Raw genomic sequence first — 7,639 nt, forward strand, 5'->3', positions numbered from 1 at the left:
AGTTTTCTTCATAGGATTGCTCTAAAGATTAAATTATCTAAAGCAGATAATGCGTTTTTATCATAACTAACAAGTTTTAATACTGGCTTTTATTAAAAATGAAGCTGATTTTTACCTTATATCATTATTTTAGCCAGCCTTCACAGATTTCTGGACTCTTGAACCCCATTCTGTTAACCAAATATGAGATTGGGTTGGCAGAGCTGTGAAGAATTATTCCCCAGAAGTTATCCCAGACTTGGACTATGACTACCATTCCAAGCCCATATTTTAATTTTTATGGGAAATGGATTTTAATGGGTTATACAGGATGAAAGGATAGGAGAGTCTCATGGTTACTAAATTCAAAGAAAATGCACATCCTCAACTGGAAAGGAGAATAACAATATTAAGACTATTCTGACATATGGATCTCGTAAGAAGGTCAAATGACTGTGTGTGCTTTGGCGGTGGGGGTGATTAAGCACTCAGAAAGGGTTGGCAGTGCTTATTATATATTATTTGTGTTTTTTAATGTTTATTTATTTATTTTTGAGACAGAGAGAGAGACAGAAAGAGGGAGGGAGGGGCAGAGAGAGAAGGAGACAGAGAATCCTCAGCAGGCTCCACACTGTCAGCACAGAGCCGGATGTGGGGCTGTTATCTCATGAACCGGGAGATCATGACGTGAGCAGACATAAGAGTTGGTGCTTAACTGACTAAGCCACCCAGGAGCCCCTTATTTGTTTTTTTTTTTAAAGATACAACAGTAGAAACCAAGGTTTATGAGTGGCCGTCAGCAGGTTAGAGCTTGTGGGAAAGATGGAGTGTCCCACGTTGGGCAATGTGGAGGTTAAGGACGGTGGAGGGGCCAGGCAATATGACAGCTCCCTAGCATCAAGAAGGACAGAACAGGACAGGGTGCACCTAGACTGCTAGAGGACGTGCTTCCTGTGGAAAGCAGTGTCCTGGGCCCAACCAGTGGGGAGGGAGGAATTGGAGCACATGATTCAGAAGAACCAGTGTCTCTTTATCAATACCCAATGTAAGGTTTGCTGTGCCTCACTCATTTCTGAGTCCCACAAGCTGACACACTATTAGGGCAAAAAACATGCCAACAAAGTGAAGTGACACCTAGTAGTCCATGGAATGGAGACATTAAAGGGGGAAACAAAGAAGCTTGGCTCAGATCAGAAAAACAGCAGAAGCAAAGACAAGAACCAGTCCTGCCCCATTTGTCACATGACCTTTTCCTCCCCTCTTCTGGCCCAGTCACATTACCTGGGGAAGACACCCAAAGAACTGAAAGTTGAAGCAGCAATCCACTAAGGTGGAAACCTTGCCTCAGAATAGAGACATAATAGACCCAGACAAGTTCTGCAGCTTCTGCCATGAGACATTCAATGACCTTGTCATGGCTTGAGGACATTATGTGGGCAAGAAACACAGGAAAAAGGAAACCAGGTTCAAACTCATGGCACACTAGGAGTGGCTGGCAGACCCTGCTGTCACTGACTCATCAGCTGCAAGATGTATAAGATAGTGCACCACTGGGCACCCCAGGTTAAATCAGCCATGAGTCAGCTTCCCATGACCATGGTCAGCCCTTGGCTTCTCTTCCTCCTTTCTTATACCTGGAGAATTCATGGGCCTAAGGCAGGAGTAAGCCACAGATAGCCTCTGATTGGTCCAGGCAAATTCACCCTTTCTCTTCCCCTTTGGAATGGGCTCTATAGGGCAGGAAAAGGGAAAGGGGTGGATCTTAAGAAGACTTGGGAACTCACAGGATGGTTCTGGAGGTTCAAGAACTGGAGGATGGCTTTCCCCATACCCTAGCCCTTTTGGGCCATATGTCTTGAGACCCAGGCCTGTCTTTCCTTTGCAGGTCAGTTTTGAACCAGTCTTCAGTTAAAGAACTGAGTTCTCCCTGCACTCTAGGCAGATCCAGTGAAATCTGGAGCTTTCACACCAGACCTTGGCCTAGATGGGAAAGGAAAGAAGGAAGTGGCTGCCCCATAGAAGCTTAGAAACTTGGAGCTACTATGACACTCCCCATTTCCCTAAAATGGGCATGCTTTCCTGAGCCTGGGACCAGATGCTGGCCAGTTGTATAGCTTTCTGCCCACTGTGAAGTTTCCTCCTGGAGCAGTGACATAGTCCTGGAAGAACAATGCTACCCTTCCTGCCTCTTCTCCACAGTTCCTGAATGGTGCTAAGGATCTGCAGAAGCTGGGGCAAAGTTGGAGCTGGAGACTAGTGACATCATGGAAAGCTCCAATGGAAGCCTTTCTTCTCCTCCATCATTTGTCCCAGGGTCATGTGGGAAAGTCCCCACATGCAAGTTCCCTTCATGGTTCTGTGCCCTTAAAGGCAAACTGCCTGATGCCAGCTCAGAGGTTCATTGCTGCTCCTTGGCTCCACTGGCCCTCTCTTTTTCCTTGTGCAGCAGACCACCTGTCCAGATTGCTGTGGTGTTAGCCCTCTCCCATCATCCACCAGAAGATTCCTGGGTCCCAGGGAACAAGATAGGGCCCCCAAGGAAAGAAAGGAGAGCTGGTGTAGGTTTATGCAGCAAAGAAACAGATATTCCCCAGGCCTCAAACCTAGATTTCTTTACCTCTGCTGTGTTTTGTGCCCTGGGGCTTTACTGGGAGTGGATATTTCCTCATAGCTTTCACACAAGAATTCCAAGGAGTGCCACCATCATAGGCCCCTCTTCCGTTGAGTCAAAGAAGCCCTTACCCTCTCTTGGGGCCTCTTCCCCCGCATTGCCTTTCCCTTTGTCTGTGAAATGCCATTATTTATCGTGCATGGGTGTGTGTGCATGTGCTCATGCTCTGTCTCTTGGTCACTGAAGCATCTAAATAAAGAATTCGTCCCAGAGGCCAGACTGGGATTTGGGGCTATATTGCCATTGGATCTAGTATGTGTGCCTTGACCCTCACCCTCATCCCTGTTAGGTTCCCAAGGCTTTAAATACTGATGTTAGGAGATGATACAGAGATAAACATCTAAATCACTTGTCAATCTTGTGGAAACCTTCCTACGTGCCCTAAACTTAATAGAACCTCATCAACTCGTCCACTTCCTCCTGTCATGGAGGGCCTTATGGAGGTCTTCATAAGGTTTAAGCTAATAATCTACTTTATTTGACACAATCATTCTGGCTGTTAGGTGGAGAATGAATGCATGGGAATAGGACAAGAGACAGACAGGGAAGCCAAAATGGAGGCTGTGTCCAATATGGATCTCTCCGGGCTAGTCCCTTCAGGGCAGAGACCTAGTTTCTTTCATCTCCACTTCTCTAATGTGGAGGGGTGTGTCATGAAGTATTTGTTGAATGAATGAATAAATGAGTGAATGAATGAATGAGGGTGTGTAAGGAAAGATGGCCTTTTCCCACATAGCTCTTACATACAACTAGGTGTGTTCCATAGACTTATAAGCCTAGAGATTCTTGCAGAAAGCTTTTCTATGACCCATAAATGAGCTAGGGAAGGAATGAGTCTGATGGCTTCAGGGGCCCTTTGTCTAACCTTTGTTTCAGACAGCCAGATTTGAGGAAGGTACCCAGGCAGCCTCAGCTCCTATTCTTCACTCAGCAAACTGTTCAGGATGTCAGCATCAGCCTCATTTATTAGGCAAGGAAATGAAGGGCAGAAGGGTGGGTGGTCTGCCATATCAAGGGTCCTTGGCCTGTAAGACCTCTTAGTTTGAATTTAGAGTCTCTACTAGAAGTCCTTGTTGGCAAGAGGGCACAGAGATGAATGCTTTCTTTCCCTTGGGGAGCTCATACACTGTTAAAGATCATTATGGCAGTGGTCAGAGGGTTATACAGGGCACAGCAGGAATGCCAAAGATGTAAGCACTAACTCAGCTAAGGGTATGAAAAAGCTAGAGAAGTTGGGAAGCTTGAATTTTATCGACATAACAGCCTTTTGAGCTAGGTAATGATATTCCATTTTGTACAAAAGGTTCAAAGAGGTGTAGTATTTTGCACAAGGTCTTGATGCCAATAAGCTACAAAATGGAGCATGGAATCCAGTTCCCTAGATTCCTAGTCCAGAACCCTTTCCAAACAAGGACCAAAATCCTTCCCACATGACCCCTCGACCTGCCTCACCCTCCTTCTGGCAGGGCAATGGTCTCACAGAACTAGTGGTCACAAAATAGATTGGATGAGGCTCAATGGTTATTTTATACTCCAAGCCCCACCCCCACAGTCTGATAATTTTACCCAAGATTCTTAGTGTATTAGACTCCAGTTACAACTATAACAAACTGAAATCAAACTGGTTAGCTAAAACAGGAAATTTATTGATTTATCTAATGAAAAATTTTGGTGCAGGGATGGCTAGATCCAGATTCTGACACAGTGTCATCAGAAGGAATTTAATCTCAGTCTGCTTTCCTGTGTAGCCTGTTTCTCAGCAAGACTGTCTCCAGAAGGTAGCAAGATGGCCTCTGGCAGCTCCAGGCTTATATCCTGATGAATAGGCAACTACAATGGACAGAATATCTTTTTCTACTAGTTCCAACAAAAAATTCTGGGACTGGGGCACCTTGATGACTCAGTTGGTTAAGCGTCCAACTCTTGATCTCAGCTCAGGTCATGATCCCACTGTTTGTGAGTTCAAGCCCCACATCAGGCTCTTCACTGTCAGCTTGGGATTCTCTCTCTCCCTCTCTCTCTGCCCCTACCCTGTTTGTGCTCTCTCTTTCCCTTTCTCTCAAAAATAAATAAATGAACATTAAAAAAAAAAAATTTTGGGATTGACTCAGCCAGCTTGGCCCTGTTCCAATTCCTAAACCAATTACTGCAACTAGGAAAATCATGCTCTGATTTGTGGCCTAGGAAAGAGTAAGCACCATGTGAAGCACACTGACTGAAAGTGAAAAGAAGAAAGTTACGGAGCTTCTTCCAGACTAAGGGAGAAGAATGGATGTGGGTGAGAAAGCATACCTGTTTGTTAGCCATATCCAGAAATTGTCTATTTGAAATACCACTTTGCCCTTAACTTTCTGAGATACATTTAGTAATATGCTCCAATGTTTAGAGTTTGATGAAACCTTACATATGTGTGTACATCTGGGCAGTCACCCTCCAGATTAAGATACAGAACATTGCCAGCTTCCAGAAATTTCCCTTATTCCCCTTCCTAGTATCCCCTAGAAGTAAACACTATTTTGACCTCTATCACCATAGATTAGTTTTTCTTGCTCTTGAATTTTATAAAAATGGAATCATACTCTCGTTAGCTCAATATTATGTCTATGAGATTCATCCATGTTTTTGTGTCTCAGAAGTTCATTTTTTTCATGCTGTATAGGAGTCCATTCTATGAATACACATTCTATGAATACACAACAGTGTAGCCATTCTGTTGATGGATAATTGGGTTATTTCTTGTTTTAAACTACTATAAGTAAAGCTTTTGTGAAAAATTTTTTTAAAAGGTGCAGAAATTAAAGTATTAAGGTCAATGAGGTTATGCTAGTCACCATACAGTGAATTGCTTTCCAATGGTCTATCTTGAACCAAGGTCTTCTGATTCTCAGCTTGTTGAATTTTACTTGAGGCTGCATAGGAATAAGAAAAACATCCTTGAACACTGACCATGATAGCCTCCACAGGAAAGTAGAACCTTGACAAACCCTATGGTGATAAGTAGAGTAAGACTAGGAAATCTTTTTTTCATCTATCCAATAAAGGCAAGAGTTCTCATTCTTTTGTCTTACTGTCAGTGTGCATGTAGTATGGCTGAATAAAGTCATCCTGGATAGAACCTGCTCTCTACTTGTTCCAAAGGAAGATATAAATTGAGCCATTGGGGAAGAAATGAAGCCATCAGACACATGTGATGGCTTTTTAATGAGATTGTTTGTACTAGGCCAGCAGGTAACCTTGGTGCTGAATCAAACCCAAGAAAGAGATGGTGAGACATCAAAGGAGGATAGAAAGAGAGAGGCGGAACAGGAGCTTAGATCTGGCAGCTGGCCAGCCGGCTACAGAAAAGGAACTAAATTATGCATCTTATTTAGTACATTTATTAAAAGAACATTTCTAGGCAAACATCCCAAAACAAATGTGACTATCAGCTAAGCGCCCTGCAGTCCTGAGCAGATTTAGTGCATGACAATTTTCTCATAATGGCTTTGTGGTGTTTGCTGAGTTTCATCTCTTTATAGCATTTTATGAATTGTCATTCCATGGGGATTTTAAATAGGCTGAATTTGTCCTTCATTTGTGGTTGTTCAACAAAGTCAAAATGGATAAACGTAGAGTGAATGTGGCATAGGAACTGGAAGAACGTATGTGGGTTCAAATGATATTCAACCTAAGTTTTTGATTGACATTTACCAACAAATCAGAGCACTACTGATTTCTATTGTTCATTAATTTGTTTTAATAATTTTGAACATTTCTTTTGTCCTGGGGACACTAAGATGAGTAAGACAAGGTTTTTAACATTAAGAAGTGCCATTAGTAGGAGGAGTAAAACATGGAAATGGTGAAGGTAGAGTTATATAGATGGAAGTATCATATACCATGAGGCATAAAGGAGAGTGTGATTCTTCTACTTGGAAGGTTATGGGAGAGCAAGTCAGGTTTTCAGAAGGGAAATGATGATGATTCTTGATTGAGGAATAGAGTGATCAAAAGCATTAGGCAAGGCATTGATTACTCTGGTGGTTTGGAGACATGGAAGCAATCGAGAATAATTGGAACATCAAGGGAAGGAGAGGTTAGTGAATAAATACAGCCAGCGTAAAGAGTGGTTAAGATGGCACTAAAAAGTGGTTAAGTAAAGAGTGGTTAAGTGGTTAGGATGGATGACTTTATATACCAAGTTAAGGAGTTTGATATTTTTCAGGAGAATAGAAAATCATTGAAATATTTTCAAGCAGAAAAATAACACAATCCTTGATGCACTAAAAATAATAATTTGGTAAGTAATATGAAAGATCAGTTGAAATGTAAAACTAAGAGTAGTGATATAAATCAGGTTTAGGTCCATAGCCAAGATGAGTGATGAAACACATCAAGTTAAGGCAGTGGCATTGTGGCTAGAGAAGGGAAAAAATGAGATATAATAGACTGAAAGCAATACAGTCTGCAGTATTTGGTGAATGCGAGTGGTGTATAAGGAAAAGTGAAGAATTAGAATGGGTCTCAAATCTCTAGGTAGGGTGGCTGGGTAATTTCATCATGTTAAAAGGATTGTGTACCTCCAAGCTGATGAAGCACAAATATACAAATTAAATATACATGTAAAATATACACTCTAAGGGCATATGACAAATACTAATAGTAATCAATAAGTGATTCAGTTATAGATTATATTATTTGTTTCATTAGATTGTACAGTAGTTTTAAAATAAAAAAAAATGTTAAGCATGAATTATTCTTAGAACAGGACAAAAATACAAGAAGTATTCCTTTAACAATTGCAAGTTTAAAAAGAAGTGCCCATAAAACATTTTCCTTTGACCTTACTTTGATAATGTCTTATCAATTGGGAAAACAGAACTCTATGTATATAAAATATATGGATTCCATTTCAGACAGTAATATAGTTCCTTCTTTTTTCTAGTTTTGTATACTTCTGTCGTACTTCCCAAACTATATTCACCTGAAAAGCAAATACCATGATAGGAA

General features: G+C 41.6%; 1 pseudogene; it reads left to right on the forward strand.

Annotated features, from left to right (window-relative positions):
• The first annotated feature begins 774 nt into the window (after positions 1-774).
• On the forward strand, positions 775-1,522 carry LOC123583744 (annotated as a pseudogene).
• Positions 1,523-7,639: the final 6,117 nt, after the last annotated feature.

This window comes from Leopardus geoffroyi, chromosome B3, assembly GCF_018350155.1.
Source record: "Leopardus geoffroyi isolate Oge1 chromosome B3, O.geoffroyi_Oge1_pat1.0, whole genome shotgun sequence".
NCBI classification, from domain to species: Eukaryota; Metazoa; Chordata; class Mammalia; order Carnivora; family Felidae; genus Leopardus; species Leopardus geoffroyi.